Source organism: Mobula hypostoma, chromosome 16 (assembly GCF_963921235.1).
Source record: "Mobula hypostoma chromosome 16, sMobHyp1.1, whole genome shotgun sequence".
Lineage (NCBI taxonomy): Eukaryota > Metazoa > Chordata > Chondrichthyes > Myliobatiformes > Myliobatidae > Mobula > Mobula hypostoma.
Genome location: NC_086112.1, coordinates 11671733 through 11693917, shown reverse-complemented (window position 1 = coordinate 11693917; position 22185 = coordinate 11671733). Strand labels below are relative to the sequence as shown.

General features: G+C 42.8%; 1 protein-coding gene across 5 annotated transcripts in view; it reads left to right on the top strand.

Annotated features, from left to right (window-relative positions):
• Window positions 1-22185, top strand: part of LOC134357221 (versican core protein-like) — a 207601-nt gene that overhangs the window by 3860 nt on the left and 181556 nt on the right. The gene's annotated exons all lie outside the window — the stretch shown is intronic.

Here is a 22185-nt window from a genome sequence, read left to right as displayed (position 1 = left end):
GTGGAGTTCATTTTACCAACTGCTGTGGAGGCCAAGTCACTGTGTATTTAAAGTGGAGATTGAAAGGTTCTTGATTAGACAGGGCAGCAAAGGTTAGAGGGAGAAAACAGGAGTATGGGGATCAGGCATAATAATTCAGCCTTGATGGAATGGCAGAACAGACTCAATGGGCTGAATGGCCAAACTCAGCACCTGTGTCTTATGGTCTTATTAAGTTGTTGATTACTTCCAAATAACCTAATGGCTAATTGCTAGAGATCAGCCGTTCTGCATGAATACTGTGACTGGCTGTTGGTTTATTCCTCTCCATAAATGCAGTCTGACCTGCCGAGTTCCTCCAGCATTTTGCGTGTGTTGCTCTGGAATTCCAGCATCTGCGGAATCTCTTGTGTTCATGGTTTATCTCCTTGTCTATTTCGAGATGGATCGGTTGAACAGTTGCTGTGCAAGATAGGAGGTGCTAGACTATGGATTTCTGTAGGGGCAGTATTAGTGTGATCACTTGAGTTGAGAATGATATTCTAAGAGGTTGTCTATTGGTAGGTCTTCAGGTGCTTATAGAGGCCACTCTGGGAGCCATGTAAGTGGAGAATGCATGTGAGTGACTTTGTTTATTGTACAGAGGCTGATGCTCAGACACATGGTCCTTGACAGATCGGTGTCAGGGTCCAGTGGCACTGAGGGCAAAACGACCGGGGACCCCTCACTGCTGCAGCCTTCCTCCACATTCATTGCTGTTGTGATGTGTCGTCAACTCCCGCCAGCTTTGCCGTCGAGGTCTGGAACCTCCTCCTTGATCTTCCTGCCAGGCGTGACCCTACCAGATAGCTATGCTCTAGATGGCATCATTCTTGGGATCTCAGGAGCTCACCAGCCTTTCCACCAGATCAAGGCGACAATCCTCTGAGAACTCTGCAGCAGTAATCTCATGGAAGGAGTAGTCAATGCTGAACGTGAACCAGTGTTGGATGGTAGTACCACTCCGGGGAATGGGTGTGTCATGTTCATTCACAGGGGATTTTGTGGCAATCTAATGAATGTCCTATTAATTGCCATAATGTTGCCAAACACATTTAGAGCTTCCTGCTAATTCATTTGACAATTTTTAAAAGGGTAAAGAGTGATGATAACCTGTCCTGCACGGCCAAGTTGAGGTTCGCAGCAGATCTGAGAAAAAACATCTCATATTTCACTTTAGGCCCAACACATAATTGCAATTGTACTCTGATAATAACATTTATTTTGAACTTTGAACTTTTCTTGCCTGCCAGCATCAACGTCAGTTTCTCCAGCTTCTGGTAACCACACTTCTCTGTCTCCATCTCCCCCTCCCCTTGTTTTCCCTTAACCCAATGGCTCCCATCAGCCCGTCACCAACACCTTTCTCCTTCTGGTTTCCCTCCTCACCTCCTCTTTATTCCATGGTTCACTGTCCTACCTGATCAGGCTCCACCTTCCTCTTCTACCTGTCACCTCCCAGCTTCTTAGAACATTCCCACTCACGCCACCTGCCTATCAACCCCTCACCTGGATCCTCCTCTCACCTACCAGCTCTTGCACCTCACCTCACCCAACCATTTTACATTGCCCATCTCCATTATTTTCTTTCCAGTCCTGATGAAGGATCCCAACCTGAAATATCGACTGTCCATTTCCATCCATAGATGCTGCCTGACCGGCTGAGTTCCTCCAGCTTTCTGTGTGTGTTGCTCCAGATTTCCAGCATCCGCGGTTTCCTTTGTGTCTGTGATTACACGCAGATTTATTGGTGTGCGTCCAAAAGTTTCCATGATCATCTATAATTATTAGCTCCTTCTATCACGATAAAGGAGGCAGAAAGATAACAAGAACCCGCTGTCTTCACCTCTTCCTGGTTGTGCTGAATCCAGCCCATGATTCAGTTTAACAGAATTGATCTTCTGTAACTTTAGTTATTTAATGCCGGTGCACATATAATTGTTTAACCAAAACCTGATGGGCTTGAGGCCAATAGAGTCACCAGCTCTGTGGTACGAGTCGCATTCTTATGATTTACTTTTATCTCTTTTTAGTTTCATTCATTTTTAACTTGACACATATTTGTAGAGTTCTGTTGGGGAAGAGTAAATATTTATCAGTGTTCTTTCTTCTGTGTGTGTATGATTTATATTTTTCTTGGGAATGCTGCTGCATGTAAGTTTTTCATTGCTCCTTTGCACATACGTGCTTCTTGTGCAGATGACAATAAAATCAACTTTGATTGTGAACAGCTTTGACTTTGGGAAGTGACTTGTTTTTGTCTGGCATCTCACGTAGACACACACGTATACACACACACACACACACACACACACACACACACACGTGTATATATATATCTCCACATGCCTTTATTGAGATTATACATAATAAAGCAGCTACAGGAGTGCTGCTGTAGCCCATCCACTTCAACGATCTGCATGTTGTGTGTTCAGAGATGTTCTTCTGCACACCACTGTTGTAAGGTGTGGTTATTTGAGTTACTGTCACCTTCCTGTCAGCTTGAACCATTCTGATCATTCTCCTCTAACCTTTCTCTTAACAAGGCTGTTTCACCCACAGAACTACTGCTCATTGGACGTTTTTTTGATTTTCACACCACTTTTTGTAAACTCTAGAGGTTGCTGTGCATGAGAATGTCAGGAGATCGGCAGTTTCTGAGATAGTCAAACCAATAATCACTCCACGGTCAAAGTCACTGAGATCACATTTCTTCCCCATTCTGATGTTCAGTCTGAACAACAACTGAGCCTCTTGACCCTGTCTGCATGCTCTTATGCACTGAGTTGCTGCCACATGATTGGCTGATTAGATATTTGCATTAATGAGCAGGTGTACAGGTGTACAGTATACATACTGTATATTTATTAGTTAAACCTGTACACCTGGTTGTATAACAGCTGCAGTGCCAGCGATTGAACTTCAATTCCCACCGCTGTCTGTAAGGAGTTGAACATCCTCCCCAGGACTGTTGAGACCCTTTGGGTGTTCTGGTTTCCTCCTGCATTCCAAAGATGTATGGGTTATGGTTAGTCACTTGGGTGTTAGTAATTATGGTTTGCAGGTTACTAACTGGTTCATGGAAATTTTACTCTTGTGATGATGTCTCAGAGTCATAAAACTGGAATTGGTTTATTATTATCATATGTACAGAAGCACAGTGAAAAATTTATCTTGTGCACTGTTCATACAGATCAAAGAGCAGCATGGTGGTGTAGTGGTTAGTGCAACATTATGGACAGTGTCAGTGAACTGGGCTTGGTTCATGCTGCTGTCTGTAAGGGGCTTGTACGTCCTCCTCGTGATCGCGTGGGTTTCCTCCGGTTCCACCCACGTTCTAAAGGGTTAGTAGGTGAATTGGTCACATGGGTGTAATTGGGTGGTGTGGGCTTGTTGGGCTGGAAAGGCCTGTTAACTGTGCTATATCTCTAAATACACCCAGAACACACCCCGTTTTCATCGCTACCATCAGGGAGGAGGTGCAGGAACCGAAAGACACACACTCAACATTTCAGGAACAGCCTCTTCCCATCTGCCATCAGATTTCTGAATGGCCAGTGAATGCATGAACACCACCTCACTATTTTTACTCCCTTTTGCTCTACATTTTTTTTATATATATATTTATTATAATTTGTGTATTGCACTGTACTGCTGCTGTAAAACAATATGTTTCACAACATATGTTACTGATAATAAACCTGATTCTGATTCTGAAATAATCATTACTCAGTGCATGGAGGTCATACAAGGGAAAACAGTAACAGAGTATAGAGTAAAGTGTAACAACTCCCCTCAACCATCAGGCTCCTGAACCAGAGGGGATAACTTCACCCATCATTGAAATATTCTCACAACCTATGGACTCACTTTCAAAGACTCTTTATCTCATGTTCCGGATATTTATTACTCATTTATTTATTATTATTATTATTATTTCTTTCTGTATTTGCACAGTTTGTTGTCTTTTGTACACTGGTTGAACGATCAAGTTTGTGCAATCTTTCATTGACTAATAGGCATCCATTAGTCTCATGATACCATGGATTTGTGCCTTGGAAGGTTTCCAGAGCGCAGGCTTGGGCAAGATTGTATGGAAGACCAGCAGTTACCCATGCTGCAAGTCTCCCCTCTCCACACCACTGATGTTATCCAAGGGAAGGGTATTAGGACTCATACAGCTTGGCACCAGTGTCGTTGCAGAGCAATGTGTGGTTAAGTGCCTTGCTCAAGGACACACACGCTGCCTCAGTTGAGGCTCGAACTAGCGATCTTCAAATCACTAGATGAACGCCTTAACCACTTGGCCACGCACCAACACTTCATTGATTACATTAGAGTTACTCTATTATGGATTTATTGAGTATGCCCACAAGTACATTAATCTCAGGATTGTATGTGAGTGAGTGAGTGAAGCCTCCGTCTGTCAGAGTTGACCACAGATACTGTGTCCTAGCTGTCTAGATTCACAACCCTGGGTGGTACGATATGGGGAGCAAGCTGTTGCCCATGTGGCAAGCTCCCCTTCTCCATGCATCTGAAGAACCCAAAGGAATGGCAGAGACCGACACAGTTTGGTAGCAGCAGTATTTCAGGAGTTGCCAGTCAACATTGAGCACAGTGTAGGACTCCAGCTCCGGATTTTTCCCTTGGGGTCTACTCCTGAAGCCTTTCCCGTGTGTGGGAAAGTCGCAAGGCAGTGGAGTTTGAGATCGGAGTTTTCCTTCTCCTAGATGAGCTGCCAACCACGGCTGGCGAGCCCCATCTGCCTGAAGCGACTGGTTTTAAGGCATCAGTAATCCACCTTTGCCCCTTCTCTTGTCAGTAGAAACGGTTCTGTTGGGCCAGGAGCTGGGCTTGGTTGTCAGAGGTTATTTGAGGTGCACGCCTTTGGGAGCATTTACTGTAATAGGTAGTGAGAGCTTATTCCCCACTACCACACCTGGCTATAACAACCTAAGGAACCTCTCATGATTGTATATGGCAACATATGTACTTTGATAATAAATTTAATTTTGAACTTCAAACATTTAATTTGGTGGAATTGTACTGTACTGTAATCGATGAAAGCTGTTAAGGACACTTACGCTGCAAGCACATACCAACAGTTCTGGAGAGGAAGGGAGATACAAAATCCGAAGAGATTAATGATGTGAGAATGCAAATTTGCTATCGGAATCATTTATAAGCTTCTGTCACAAATCTACACATGATGAAATTGTGGAATATTCCTTTCAATGTGCCAAACTTCTATTCCAAGGTTCCAATTACTCATACACTATAAGCCAAGATTTTATTTTCTTCTGCTGTTAGGGTAATTTAGATTCAGAGCACCACCAGAGATGGAGGACCTCCATTGCTACCCTAAACACCAGTGGCATGATGGGTAGTGCAAAATAGAGACACCAAAACAGAGTGAAATGCGCTGCTTGCGGCAGATCAAATCAGCGGCGATTGTGCTAGGTGGCCCACAAGTGTTGGCTCACTTCCAGCGCCAACGTAGCATGCCACAACTAACCAACCAGAACCTGTACATCTCTGGAATGTGGGAGGAAACCGGACCACACGGAGGAAATCCACGCAGCCACAAGGAGAACGTTACAAACTCCTTACAGGCAGAAGTGGGAATTGAACCCCGATCGGCGATCACCTGGTGCTGAAAAGTGATACTCTGACTGGTATGCAACTGTACCATCTCATACTTGGTTTGGAACAAATAACTGCAGAACACTTAATTCACTCGATTTGGATATTCACTCAATTATATTCAGACAATGTGACCTGAGATAGTTATATGGCTTTCAAATGTCAGGTGAGCAGAAGTTCAGAATGATACGGAGGCTTAAAGAGTTAAAGTTACAAGGAAAGATTGCCTTAACTTGATACAATTAACTTGACTTCAGGACAATGAGGAGTAATCCAGTTTGATCCAGCTGAAGTGTTTACAAACCTGAAGGAACTTAATTGATTTTTATTGATTAATATATGATCAAGTATCTTCTTTAGTGAGAAGCTACTGAAATTAGAGACAGGTCACATTGGTTGAATCAGGAAACATTATTTTTCTGTACAAAGACTGATTTAATCTGGATCTACCCTTTTGAATATACTAAAGGAATGAATTATCCATGAGATTAATATATTTTTTTAAGATGAGGGTATCCCATCCCATGTTGCTGATGGAAAAGCAGTGATGTGTCTATAATGGCTTAGTACAACCCAATGGGCTTTCAGACCATCTTAAAAGGCAATTAAGGATATGCTCTTTGCCCATGGTTCTGGAGCAGATTTGGTGAAGTTGGTATAAGAAAATTAGTGGACCAGGTAGCTCTTCTGTAAAAGTTTGGAAGGTTTGTGAAGTATTGAAGCTAGCTTTTATTGCAGACTTTTAATATGTTAGTATTTGTAATACCTTCAGTACTTGCACAGTTTGTTGTCCTTTGAACATTTTTTTTGTCTATCATCTTGCGTGGTTTTTCATTGATTCTATTGTGTCTCTTTTGTATTTACTGTGAATGCCTGGAAGAAAATACATCTCAGGGTAATATATGGTGACTTGTATGTATTTTGATGATAAATTTACTTTGATCATGGAACTTTAAACTTTAATTAATCAACTCAAATTGCTCAGTTGCCATTTCAGTTAAGATCTTGCCTCTGGATTAACCTTAGTTGTCACATGTACATTGAAACACGCAGTGAAATGTGTTGCTTGCGTCAAACAAATCAGCAATGATTGTGCTAGAATTTATGAAAAATTATGCATAGATAAAGACTGACAAACAACTAATGTAAAATAAGACAAATTGCCTAAATAATAAATGAGAGCATGAGTTGGTAGTGTCAATGAAAGTGGTTCTGTAAGCAGTGAGATCAGTTCAGTGTTGAGGTGAATGAGTTATCCACACTGGCTCAGGAGCCTGACTGTTTCTGAAGCTGGTTGCTTGGGACCTAAGGCTCCATTTTCCCCCTTCCCAAAGACAGCAGTGATGGTGTCTGGCCTGGATGGTGGGCATCTTTGGTGATGGATGCTGCTTTCTTGTGGCAGCGCTCTGTGTAAGTGGTGGGGAGGGTTTTGCCTGTGATGGACTGGGTGGTATCCATTATGTTTTGTACACCTTACAGGGTTGTATAGAAAAATGTGGGAGGGGGGCCCAGGATGGACTGGAATGCCATATGAACAATCTGTGTGGAACTGATAGGCAGAATAGTCTCTTTCAATGAATGGCATGATGGTACAATGGTCCTGTGATTATTTCTTGAACAGTTCAGTTGACAGCTGCAACTTGCCACGTGGAGATTTTAGATATAAAATATAGGTACAGAAAGATAAAGAGAACATTTATTTTATGCTTGATCTTGTTGACAAATCAACTCAAAGTACTTCGTACACTAGACTTTTGTGAACCCTATGATCCCATACCCATCAGCTTCATCAGTCACTAGATACTTCTATATTATTGTATATTTTACGCAATGGAAAAGTGTTTAAACTTTCCAGAGAAGTAAAATGAGTCTTGGCTTTGGCTATTCAATGTGTTCCCATATTTTTTCCATTTCCAGTCTCAGTGATTTTTCTCTTTCCTAACTGAAATGACAGCTGGAGACTTGTCAAGTGGTGTGTGCCAGACAACTGTAAGGACAGCTCCACATGCTACCATAGCACCCTGCTGGGCTCCAAGCTTTAAACCTTTGAAGCCCTGTGTATCAACAGCTAGTAAAGTACCATTAAAACTACAAGAGGTAGCTAGCTGCACATCTTGCAGTTATTGTTCATTAATGTCATATGGTAATGTGCAAAATACTCAGGGTTATATATATTTCCCATATTCCAAAGACTTATCAGTTGATCACTGTAAGTTATCCTACGATTAAGCTAAGGTTAAATCAGGTGATGGCTAGGTGATGTGACTCGAAGGGACAGAAGGGGCTATTCCATGCTGTTTTCCAATAATAACAAATAAATAGTTAAAATATAAATAAAATCATTTAATCTTTAAATAGTTTTTTTACGAAAATATCTTTGTAATATGAATGATAATTAGAATATTCTATTTATTATAATGCAAACAACAGGAATTCTGCAGATGCTGGAAATTCAAGCAACACACATCAAAGTTGCTGGTGAACGCAGCAGGCCAGGCAGCATCTATAGGAAGAGGCGCAGTCGACGTTTCAGGCCGAGACCCTTCGTCAGGACTAACTGAAGGAAGAGTGAGTAAGGGATTTGAAAGTTGGAGGGGGAGGGGGAGATCCAAAATGATAGGAGAAGACAAGAGGGGGAGGGATAGAGCCAAGAGCTGGACAAGTGATAGGCAAAAGGGGATACGAGAGGATCATGGGACAGGAGGTCCGGGAAGAAAGGCAAGGTGGGGGGGAACCCAGAGGATGGGCAAGAGGTATATTCAGAGGGAGAAAAAGGAGAGTGAGAGAAAGAATGTGTGCATAAAAATGAGTAACGGATGGGGTACGAGGGGGAGGTGGGGCCTTAGCAGAAGTTAGAGAAGTCGATGTTCATGCCATCAGGTTGGAGGCTACCCAGACGGAATATAAGGTGTTGTTCCTCCAACCTGAGTGTGGCTTCATCTTTACAGTAGAGGAGACCGTGGATAGACATGTCAGAATGGGAATGGGATGTGGAATTAAAATGTGTGGCCACTGGGAGATCCTGCTTTGGAATTAAAATGTGTGGCCAGTAAGCACATCTTTCCCTCCCCCCACTCTCTCTGCATTCTGCAGGGATCGCTCCCTACACAACCCCCTTGTCCATTCGTTCCCCCCCCATCCCTCCCCACTGATCTTCCTCCTGGCACTTATCCGTGTAAGTGGAACAAGTGCTACACATGCCCTTACACTTCCTCCCTTACCACCATTCAGGGCCCCAAACAGTCCTTCCAGGTGAGGCAACACTTCACCTGTGAGTCGACTGGGGTGATGTACTGCGTCCGGTGCTCCCGATGTGGCCTTTTATATATTGGCGAGACCCGACGCAGACTGGGAGACCGCTTTGCTGAACATCTACGCTCTGTCCGCCAGAGAAAGCAGGATCTCCCAGTGGCCACACATTTTAATTCCACATCCCATTCCCATTCTGACATGTCTATCCACAGCCTCCTCTACTGTAAAGATGAAGCCGCACTCAGGTTGGAGGAACAACACCTTGTATTCCGTCTGGGTAGCCTCCAACTTGATGGTATGAACATCGACTTCTCTAACTTCTGCTAAGGCCCCACCTCCCCCTCGTACCCCATCCGTTACTCATTTTTATGCACACATTCTTTCTCTCACTCTCCTTTTTCTCCCTCTGTCCCTCTGAATATACCTCTTGCCCATCCTCTGGGTCCCCCCCCCCCGTCTTTCTTCCCAGACCTCCTGTCCCATGATCCTCTCGTATCCCCTTTTGCCTATCACTTGTCCAGCTCTTGGCTCTATCCCTCCCCCTCCTGTCTTCTCCTATCATTTTGGATCTCCCCCTCCCCCTCCCCCTCCAACTTTCAAATCCCTTACTCACTCTTCCTTCAGTTAGTCCTGACGAAGGGTCTCGGCCTGAAACGTCGACTGCACCTCTTCCTACAGATGCTGCTTGGCCTGCTGCATTCACCAGCAACTTTGTGTATTGCTATTTATTATAAGGTCACATTAAGAAAAGCATGCCAAACACAAATAACATAATTAAAAGATTATCAGTTACGTTAAAAACTAATTTCCAGTACTTTATTGCAATGATCACCATGTTTTCTTCAGGGAAATGATCATTTACAGAAGAAGGTGGTAGGTGATGGGTGAAACCAGGTTGGGGGGGGGGTGAAGTAAAGAGCTGGGAAGTTGATTGGTGAAAGACATGAAGGGCTGGAGAAGGGGGAATCTGGCAGAAGACAGAGGACAATGGAAGAAAGAGAAGGGGGATTGAGCATCAGAGGGAGGGGATGGGCAGGTAAGAAGAGAACTTGCCACCTTGTACTTCCTCCCCTTCCCCCTTCCTTTCCTATCCTGATGAAGGATCTCGACCTGAAACGTTGACTTTTTACCCTTTTCCGTAGATGCTGCCAGACTTGCTGAGTTCCTCCAGCATTTTGTGTGTGTTGCCATGGAGAGCATCTACTCTACTCTTGTAAGAGTATAACATAGTTCCCTGGTATGATGAGATGGACTGTCTACCTTGTTATGATCTGGCAACTTATTGTTTTTCTTCTTCACATTCTCCACAGCTTTTACACTTCATTCTGCATTCTGTTATTCTTTTAGCTTGTAGTACCTCTGTGATGGAATTGGGTTTGCTGACTACTAAGTTTGAAACTCAGATGAAGACCTTAAGTCCTACCCAATATAAGTAACTATGGTACCCTCTGTAAAGGAAGACTCTAACTATCCAATCTTCAAAGACTAATTCTCCACAGGAAGGTTTAGCTTCTTCTACCCACTGCTTGAGTTGTGGGATCTCTCTCTCCCCCCCACCCCCCACCCGCCCCCCCTGGGGAAGATACTTACAGCTAACAAAATAGTTTAAAACAGAATTCATTATTTTAAATGGTACACATTTAAATCCAAACAATATTCTTAAAACATTTAAAATTCAGAGGATTTTGTCTCAAAAAAGATTTACAAATTACAAACCATTCCTAAAACAAAGGATTTCCAAAACACAGGTACCGTTCCTATAAGCTAAAATGACATACCAACAATGCAAGTGAACCAGTCATCCAGTGCAGAAGTCAAAGGCAGAAAAGTGGATTCTAGTTCACCCTGTTTCTTTCATACTTCTTGATGTTGTTTACCCCATTCCTAAAAAGCCTGAACTCTCTACATTTATACTGTTTCTTTGCTACTTGGGTGACCTCACACATATGATATTATTTCAGGCACCTTTTATTATAAATAGTCTAAAAGCTTCTTGGAGATGCCCAGGTTTCCTCAATTAATGCTATGAAGATAACTTCCCTAAGTACATAAACCTTCCAGCTTATTAATAGATCATGTATTAATAGATCCTTGAATTATTCTGAAACAAGTTCAATTAAATAATCCATTGTCTTATACTGCACGTCTTTCAGCAATAAAACAGGTGCTATGGCTGGCATCCTGTGCTATAAGCAGTGTTTGTTTGCAAAACTTTTTTTCTACTTCAAGTTGATTACTGCTTTTCAATTGCATTACAAACTGAAAACTGGTTCCTGTTTATGACCAGAAGTTAAACAAAGAATATTAATTAGAAGTTTAACTTACAACTGTTTGACTTTTACAAGTGCCAGCTGCTGTGTTTAGAAAGCTAAGCTTGGCAAAATAACAAGAAGCCCCCTGGGCCAGGAAGCATATATCCATCACACCCCAATACACTGCATGCAAGGCAAGTTTTTCAGTGTACCTGACTATATATTACAATAATAAACCAAGTCTAATTCTATTTGTTTTGAAACCTGTACTAGTCAGTGGCTTGTTCCCAATAGAAATGCTAATGTCCTATAGAAGGTTTGTTCAGAATTTCTAATATCTTCAAGTTCAAGTTTAGTTGTCCTTCTTTCATATATGAATACCAATGAATACAGCCAAATGAAACCGTGTTTCCCTGGGACCAAGGTGCTAAACACAGTACCAACAATTGTTAACGACACAAGGCACTCATAGTACGTGTAAGATAGCAGTCAACATACAGCCACGCAAAAAAGTATAATATAGCCTAAGTCCCTGAATGTCATGTGCTGTAGATTGATGGTACATGGATATCGTCAACAAGAGAAAGGCTGCCACAGTCTGCAGAAGAACATAATCCGGCTTGCCTTCCACTGAGCAGACACTGGAAAGCAGCACTGACATGAGGGGCTTGCCCCCAACCCAGCATGGAATCTGCACCATACTGCCTCTGGCATCTCATCTCATCTCTCCTGGGCAGCTGACCCCACGGCACATGGCCTAATCCATGCTACAACCAAGGCCACGCAACTTCTCTGCCGGCGGTCACTCCAGTAAACCAGCAAACCAGACTTCTACAGTATTCTACGTTCCCAATGTCTAACAGGGGCTTGAGATCATAAAAAAGGCATCCAAGACAATCACTTGCCTTTAGACTGCACACTGCCATTATGCACCAACTCAGACGCCTTTCTGTAGCAGACAGCAACCTGGTCTGCACCATGTCATCTCCTCCAGCTCCTCCGCTGATGGGGTAGATCTGCTGTACTTGAAGTTCATAATATCCAGAAGTGCCCGGAGATCACAAAAAAGATGTTTTTTTTTAAAAAAAATGATAATTGCACCTTTGGTTAGACCCGGAGAGGCTGCTACATCTGAGCATGCCATCATCTTGTAGGAAGATGGACTATTTATTATTCAAGGAATTTTGCTACTCTCGTTTCTTTTAATCGCCATCCCAGGAGCTGGAAATCTTTTGTTTCTTTCATTCCAATCAGCACTTTGCCTGTATTCCAGTGGAATGATTGACTCTTATCAAGTCTCCTTTCCCTGTCACCTTTTGCCCTTGTTAGAGCCCTGACCTCCTTATGCCACTAAGCAGTGAAGTTCGAGTTGAAGTGAGGCAAAGGAGGATGAGAGCTGACTTGAAAGAGAATTACCTGGATGCTGCCTGGATTAGAGAGCATGTTTTATGAGAATAGGCTTTTCACCTTGGAGCGAAGGTGGATGAGAGGTGACTTGATAGATTTACTAGGATGCTGACTGGATTTGAGAGTCTGTCTTATGAGGACAAAATGAACGAGCTAGGGATTTTCTCTTTGGAATGGGCAATTCTAGGAATTTCTAGAGTAGGATACCTGGCTGGCACAACATTGTGGGCCGAAGGGCCTGTAATGAGCTGTAGGTTTCTATGTTCTATGTATGAAGGAAGATGAGAGGTGACTTGATAGAGGTGTACAAGATGATAAGAGGAATAAATCAAGTAGATAGCCAGGGGCTTTCATTCTTGGGGCGGAAATGGCTGATATGGGAGGACAGAACTTTAAGGTAGTGATTAGAGGAAAGTATAGGGGGATGTCAGAGGTAATTTTTTTGAACACAGGGAGTGATAAGTGTTGTTGCATGAACAAAGTCACCAGAGAGAAGTAGCTGGTATGTATTAAGTAGTCTCTTTATTTGACAAAGTGAGACACAGCAGACATCATATTGAGACCCTTTCAGAGGAAGACGCCTGCTTGACTCAACTCTACATGACATTTTATATGCTAAAGATTAAAGGACAGATCAGGACAATTCTGTATTTACAATGCATCCACAATGTTTCCTTTGAACTACACACAAACTTCACATCTCCCTCTTTGCACCCACCACAGACAGCCAAATGAATATAAATCAGCACTTTCTGGTGTTCCAATTAACCGTGGTTCATGGCTCTTGGGAACCCATAGTTCAGAACTGCATTTTGAATTTAATCTACGGTCCATTTACAGCTTTGCAGATTGGTGGCTGAAGTTACTTGATCAAGTTATTTGCTGAATGTTCTAACCCCAAAAAGCTCTGAAGTAAGTGCATGGTACGCCCTGCCAGAGGCGGGGATAGAGGCATATAAGAGATCCTTAGGCTCATGGATAACAGGAAAATGGAGGACTATGTGAGTGGGAAGGGTTAGATTGATCTTGGAGTAGGGTCAAAGACTGGCACAACTTTGTCAGGCCTGTACTGTGCTGTACAGTTCTATGTTCTAAATGCAGTGAATGTGGTAATGTAATGAGATTCTGACACAGCGCAATGTGATCCTGAGCAGAATATTTGTTTTGGTGATGTTTGAGAGATAAACTTTGGGCAGTGGTTGTTGGGATAAGTTCCCTGCTCGGCTTTGAATTAGTCAGAGGAGGCAGGTTTTGTTGTGAAGTATGGCACCCCCGTCTAGAGAGCACTGCCCTACCAGTGTGCTGGCTTGCTGCCTGGACTTCCATGTTTGGGGCCCTGTATTTGTACGCGGTGATGGAGAGCTCAGAATACTTTGCTGTGATCTGCCTGACCCAACATCTCTCCTTCAGCTGGGCCTAATAATTAGAGAAAGGCACAGCAGCATAGTTATTAGCATAATACTTTACAGGGGCAGCGATGCCAGTTCAATTCCCGCCACTGCCTGTAAGGAGTTTGTACGTTCTCCCCGAGTGGGTTTTCTTTGGCTGCTCTGGTTTCCATCCATGTTCTAAAGATGTAGGGGGTTAGGTTTAGTAAGCTGTGGATGTGCCATTTTGGCGCTGGAAGCATGGTGTCACTTATGGACTGCCCCCAGCACATCCTTGGTCTTTGACGCAAACGATGTATTTTTTTACTGCATAAAAACTGCATTTTTCAATTCTTCAAAGTACGTGTGACAAATAAAGCTAATATTTAATCCGGGATTCTCAAGAACATTGAGAACTTTTGCCACATCAAAGGCAATAACAAATTCAAATTGTTAGTGTCAGAAGCTTGGTTTAATAATTAGAAGTGTAATAGTCCAGTAATTTGGTGTGTCTGACCTATAGGATGTGGTTTCTGAGGTTTATAGAAAGCCCACAGTCTATATCACAGCTGTTCTTTTCAATTTTAGTGTTTGGTGATGGAGGAATGTATAGGGGGATGTTAGAGGGAGTTTTTTTTACACAGAAACTGATGGATGTATGGAACATGGTGTGATGGGTGGAGGCAAAGGCAGATACTTTAGGGACACTTAAGAGACTCTTTGAGAGGCACGTGAATGAAAAACAAGGAGGACTGTGTGGTTTATAGAAAGCCCACAGCAAATGTCACAGTTATCTTTTTCAAAGTTCAAAGTAAAATTTGTTATCAAAGTACAGTAGAGCTACTAGGACTTGATGTTTCAATCCCTATGGTAAGTCGGCACTCGATGTTGGCAGTGGGCTTGGAGTGGTGACAAGGAGGGAGGGTAGGTATGTCATCAGGGTCATCAGGTGGGCACCCTCCTCCTTTGACATTTCGTTGATAAGCCCATGATGTCTCCAGAGGGCTCAACGGTGCTACCTGGCGTCCCAGATACACCCCCTCAGTTCCATACCCTCCTGTCTTCATCTTGCAGCCCAGTTGTTGTCTTTCCTTTTAATCCAAATCCAATTGCTGCTTTCTTCAGCTGCATTTGACAATTTGTTTGTTGGAGGGAGTGACCCCTCACCCCCATCTTCTTCAATAGACTGGTCGTAGATGTAGCAACGAATCCCCTGCATCCCACTTCTACAGGGAAAATCTTGGTCTTCCAACCATTCTGGGCAGCTTCAGTTGCCAGTTCAGAGTACTTGGTCTTTTTCCTCTCATAAGCTTCTTCGACTACATCTTTCCATGGTACTTTCAATTCCACAACATATGCCAGCTTGGCTGTTGTAGACCACAGGACCATGTCTGGCCAGAGTGTTGTAGCTGTAATGTCCGGGGGAAACACAAGCTTTTTTTCCAAGTCCACATTCATTTTCCAATCCTGAGCAACCTGCAGAATGCTTACATCTTTTGATGTTATATGGTGCTCTGGGGGTTGGCCTGCTGGTAAACTCTGAGTTTTATCTTCTTGCTGGCATACTCAATAAATCCATAATAGAAAAATAACCATTATAGAATCAATGAAAGACTGCGTCAACTTGGGCATTCAACCAGTGTTCAAAATACAATAAACTGTTCAAATACAAAAATAAAGAAATAATAAATAAGCAATAAATATCAGGAACGTGAGATAGAGAACTCTTGAAAGTGAGTCAATAGGATGCGGGAACATCTCAATGATGTGGCAAGTGAAATTGAGTGAAGTTATCCCCTTTGGTTCAAGAGCTTGCTGGTTGAGGGGTAGTAACTATTCCTGAGCCTGGTGGTGTGAGTCCTGAAGCTCCTGTACCTTTTTCCTGATGGCAGCAGTGAGAAGACAGCATGTCCCGGGTGGTGGGGGTCCCTGATAATGGATGCTGCTTTTTTGTGTGGATGTGTTCAATGCTGAGGAGGGATTTTCTTGTGATAGACTAGTCCGTATCCATTACTTACAGCCAAGTCCATCAGTTCACTGTTAGATTTAGATGAATGTGTTCATTATTTTATTTAATAGCTAACAGGTTATGTTATTAGTATATTTACATGAGAAGAGAAAACATTTCTGTAAAATTAAAATTGTTTGGCTAAGAAATAGCTTTCTATCCTGTACAATGACTCTACAATGAACCTATGACAACTTTGGCCACTGCCCCATTGCAAACACTGCAGAGTCTACAACTGTACTGAGGACTGCAGTACTGAGGTTCGACATGGAAGATTTTGAGTAAGAGGGGGTCATGATTGAGAGGTTCACTCTAGGTCTAAGAGTCAAAGTAAAATTTATTATCAAAATACACAAGTTACCATATATTACCTTGAGGCATTTACAGGAAAATAAAAAAGCAGTGGAATTTATGAAAAACTATACATAGACTTTGGAGTGGTGAAGGCTAAGGGGAGATCTGTTAGAGATTTATAAGATCATGAGAAGCAGTATCCTTTCCCCATTGTAGAAATGTCTAATACCAGAGGGCATGCATTGAAGGTGAGAGGGGATAGTTTCAAAGGGGGTGAGAGGGGTAAGATTTTTACTCAGAGAGTGGTGGATGCCTAGAATGCTCTGTCTGGTGTGGCGATAGAGACAAATACGTTAGAGGCTTTTAAGAGACGTTTAGATGGGCACCTAAATATGAGGAAGATGGAGGGATATGGACATTGTGTAGATAGGAGGGATTAGTTTTTGGGTTTTTTTAAATTTATTTTTTAGGCAGTTCCTGTGCTGTGTTGTTCTATGTACTGGACTAAGACTGACAAACGACCAATGTGCAGAAGAAGACAAATTGTGCAAATGAGAAAAAAATACTGGGAACATGAATTATAGAGGTCTTGAAACTGAGTCTGTATGTCATGAGATCAGTTCAAAGTTGTGGGAAGTGAAGTTGACCTTGCCTGTTCAGGAGCCTAATGGTTGTAAAGTGACTCGGAGGTTGAGGGTAGGCAGTGACTCAGTAGAGCGTGAAGCTCTGCGGGGAGTGAGCCCTAGGGGTGTTGGGCAGGGGGAGAGAATTACAGAGCCATGTCGCCTTTGGAGGGTTGTGCTCTAAGGACGTGTGCTATTAGGTGGCTTCTGCCTGGGTCAGTGGGTATGGAGTTGGTATTGTGGGAGGTAGGTCAGAGGAAAGGAGATAAGAAATGGAACAGGGTTGTGGACAGTGGTTAGCATAATACTATTGCAGTGCCTATTGTAAGATGCGGGTTCAATCTGTGCCACTGCCTGTAAGGATTTCGTACGTTCTCCCTGTGAATGTGTGGGTTTACTCCTCCCACGTCCAAGAACCTATCGGCGGGTTGGTTAATTGGTCATTGCAAAGTGTCTTGTGATTAGGCAAGGATTAAAGCTGGGTGGCACAGCTCGAAGGCCCGAGAGTGCCTATTCCATGCTCTATCTCAATCAATCAATCAATCAATGAATAAAATAAAGGTGATTATAAGTTGTCAGGATAGGATGTTGAACCCATATTTCATGATGAAAATGAGGATCAAGAAAATGTTCCTGTGACTTGCAGCATAGATTCAGATTCATGTAGCACCTGCATGTTGAAACAGTTTTTTTTTGGGGGGGGGGGGCTCGCGGCCTGTAAGTGTTGTCATGCCAACACAGCATACACCCAATGCTAAGCTTAGCAGAATAACATAAGCAACGACAAGAGCAAAAGAAGCCCCTTTCCCTCTGTGATGGGGAGCACTCGGTAAACACACTCCCCATGCACATGCACAATTGTCATTCTGCTATTGCGGTGTTGAGTGCACACACTTCCCCAGTATATTCTTAGAATGGGTTTTAAATCGAGCTGATGCTCTCAGGTAGGCTTTATGGTGTCTTTCCCGCCATGCACGACAGAATATTCCATTTCTTTAGTAAAGGGGATGTGCCAATGTGTATATTTTGTTTGTATACTGTATTTAAAGTAGATTCTTTTTATCTTGTAATATGAATGCAACTATATTGTGGGGTGCCTTATATTGTAATTCATGTGTAGTCTTGTTAACTTCATGGGTAATTAAAGATGGTCTATCCTGGTGCCTATCTGCCCTCAGAGTGAGAGAGAGAGAGAGATCGGAACAGCCAAAAGTTCACACTGGACAAGTATGGAGCTGTTATTGTGTTTTTTGGTAGATACCTTTTTGTAAATATTGGCAGTTCCTTTTCACTACCTTCGTTAATTTTTGTAAGTTTGATTTTGATGCACCCTAATAAATACGCTTGCGCTAAAGTGCTAAGCAACTCCAGATTTTTTTCTTCTTTGGTCATAACCCTCCCTCCCTCCCAGTCCACCCACTCATATGCAGAGACTGGCCTACAACCCAGTACAGGTGGCCACCGGGCCTCCACTCTCCGGTCCTTGGTCCTGGATATTCTGACTCTCAGACAATGGGCCTCCAATCTCCATCCCTGTATATGGTTCAAGATGCTTCACAATGCAAACAATGAAATCAAAACGTTGAATAGATTTTGAGGTTGTCTATGCTGCTTGAGTTTGTGTTTAGATTTGACTTGGGTTAGATTAGTTTTATCTATCACATATACATCAATGTGTCAAAATGTCCAGCGAAATGCTTTCCTTGCGTCAATGACCAACACAGTCCAGGAATTGTGCTGGGGGCAGCCCGCAAGTGTCACCATGCTTTCGGCACCAATGTAGTATCCTTACAACTCACCAACTCTTTGGAATTTGAGAGGGAGCTGGAGCATCCGGAGGAATCCCACACAGTCACGGGGAGAACGGATGATCTCGCAGACAGGGGTGGGAAGTGAACCCTGACAGCCCTAGCTGCTTCCTGATGGCTCCTGTAGACTAAAAAGCTTCAGCCATCTTAGAAATATAGAAACATAGAAAATCTACAGCACATTACAGGACCTTCGGTCCACAATGTTGTGCCGACCAGGCAACCTACTCTAGAAGCTGCCTAGAATTTCCCCATCGTATAGCGCTCTATTTTTCAAGTGCTGTGTACCTATCTAAGAGTCTCTTAAATTACCCTATTGCATCCACCTCTACCACCTTCACTGGCATTGCATTCCACGCACCCACCACTCTTTTGTGTGAAAAACTTACCTCTGACAACCCCTTGTACCTACTTCCAAGCACTTTAAAACTATGCCCCTTCGCGTTAGCCATTTCAGCCCTGGGAAAAAGTCAGTGGCTATCCACAAGATCAATGCTTCTCATCTTATACACCTCTGTCAGGTCACCTCTCATCCTCTGTCGTTCCAAGGAGGAAAGGCCAAGTTCACTCAACCTATTATCATAAGGCATGCTCCCCAATCGAGGCAACATCCTTGGAAATCTCCTCAGCACTCTCTCTATAGTATCCACATCCTTCCTGTAATGAGGTGACCTGTAATCTTGGCCCATGCTCCAGAGTATCTACTGACTCTGCCTCTAGACCCATAGAAAACTATAGAACTAGGTATAATGTACCATCAAATGTCACCAGTAACTTTATTTCTTGCCTTATGGAGAATTCCAAGACATTTTTTTGCAGACTGGGTATTGGATTAAATTGAGTTTTGTATAGACTGGGGAATGGGAAACTCATTGTCCTCGTGCACTGATACAGAGTGCACCTGAGTAGCAGTTGATTCTGATTGATAATAAAATCAAAATAATAAGAAATTGGAATGTCACTTCTAGGAAGGGAAGCAGTCAGTAATCCTTCTATCTCCCTGAATGCCTCACTATCGTATCTGATCAGGTTACACATTTGTACGTTTTAACATTAGATAACATTACAAATGCAAGAGATTCTGCAGAGGCTGGATCTTGAGCAGCAGACACAAAATGCTGGAGGAACTCTGCAGATCAGACTGCATCTATGGAGAGGAATAAACAGTTGTCATTTTGAGTTGAGAGCCTTCAATAGACAAGATTAGATATATTTGTCACACGTGTTGTACATTATTGAATCATCAAAACCTACAGAAAAAGGTGTCATTTGCATCAACAACCAACACAGAAGATGTGCTGAGGGCAGCCAGCAAGTGCCAACATGGCCAGCCCAGAGCTTACTAACTCTATCCAGTCTGTCTTTGACTGAGGGGCAAAACCGGAACACCCAGAGGAAACCCACACAGTCACGGGGAGAACATAGAAGCTCCTTACAGGCAGTGGTGGAAACTGATCCATGATTTCTGGCACCGTAAAGTGTCGCCCTTCTGCTCCTGTGCCACCTTTCACGTTATTGTGCTGGCATTATGAGGCGTTACCAGCCACTGTTTGGAGAGTGTAAACAATTCCTGGGAATTCTATCATCACCTAATCAAATTCCCTAATTTGTGGGCAAATTGCACTTGTGAATTCAGCTGAATGTAAAACTGAAACAGAAATTGAGAACTTCCTATGCAGTTCAACTATTCAATAAAAGATTTGCTAAGTTAGGTTTCACGTTCCCACATTTGGACTCCTTTGATATCTTAAGTCGGAATCAGGTTTGATATCACTTGCACATGTCATGAAATTTGTTAACTTTACAGCAATAGTACAATGAAATACATGGTAATTAAATTTAGAGGAAAAACTGTAGTATGTATATGTCTATCAAATAGATCAATGCCCATTTAGATATCTGATGACAGAGGGCAAAGTGGTTCCTGAACCTCTGAATGTGTGCCTTCAGGCTTCTGTACATTCAGTCCAATGGTAACAGTGTGAAGAGAGGGTGGTAGGGATCCTTCATGACGGGCATTATCTTCCTAAGGCACCACTTCTTGAAGATGTCTTGGATACTACGGAGGCTGGTACCCATAACGGAGCTGACTAATTTTACAAGTTTTTGGAACTTATTTCAGTTTTGTGCAGTAGTTCTCCCCCACCCCCCCCCCACCCCCCATGCCAGATGGTGATGCAGCCAGACAGAATTGTTTCTACAGTACAGCAGATACACGATGCAGTAGATACCAGGATATTCGCTGGGACGCATTTTTGATTTCCATCAAAAAGTTACTCGTATCATTCACATTACATCACAGTGTATGCTGTAGTTATTTCCAAAATCCACCCAATCCTCTAGATGTCCTGTGGTTTATAGAGCTGCAGATAACATTTTCTAACTGGTTAATGGGGAAAGGTGTCACAGTAGCGTAGTAGTTAGCACAACGCTTTACAGTGCCAGTGACCTGGGTTCAATTCCCACCGCTGTCTGTAAGGAGTTTGTACGTTTGTCCTGTGACCGTAGGGTCTCCTCTGGGTGCTCTGGTGTCCTCCAGCGGTCCAAAGACCTACTGGGTGGTAGAATAATTGGTCATTGTAAATTGTCCCACGATTAGGCAAGGGTAAATCAGAGGTTGTTGGATGACATGGCTCGATGGTTTGGAAGGGCTGTATCTCAAAATTTAAAAAAAATTAAGGGGAATCAGAAGGGGAACTTTTTCACTCAGAGGGTGGTGGGAGTGGTGGACGCAGGTTCAATTTAAGAGAAGGAAATATAAGTACATGGATAGGAGGGAGATGGAGTTCAGGTGTGTGTCATTGGGATGAGGTAGAATTACAGTTCACGCACTAGATGGGCTGAAGGGCCTGTTTCTGTGCAGTAGTGTTCTATGACTTTAATCTCTTAGGTTTTCTATGCATTTCAGTCAAGGAAAATTTTAGTTGGTAAAACTCCGGGTGCATTCTCTAGTTATACTGCTTGAGACTGGAAATGAAAAGTGGAAGTATTTGTACAGAATACAAGGAATATTTATATTAGAGGTTTTGTATATGACAGATGTGTTGGGAACTGTGTGACTGGTGAGCCTGACACTGAAGTGTTCAGTCACCTTCTACAATTCTTACTTCGGAAAAGCATTTGGAAAACGTGTAGCTTGGGAGGCTGATGGTTGAGTTGTTCTCTGATCTTGGCAATTTTACTTGAAAATGTTTCGTCATCATACGAGGAGACATCATGAGTTTGCTGTTAATTGTGCTGTGTCCTCTGAATGCTTGGCTTTTATATACCTACCATCGTTTCGGAAACTTAATCATGATGTAGGGAGGAAATCTTGTAATGATGACCAATCAGCTGATTGATAAATATATAAAAAGCCAAGCATTCGGACAGCACACTGATGATGTCTTCTCATATGGTGACAAAACGTTTGCATGTGAATCATTAAGATTGAAGAACAACTCAACCCAACCAATTTTTATTTCATTTGGAATATGCACATGTTGCTGAACAATGAAGCATATTTTAATG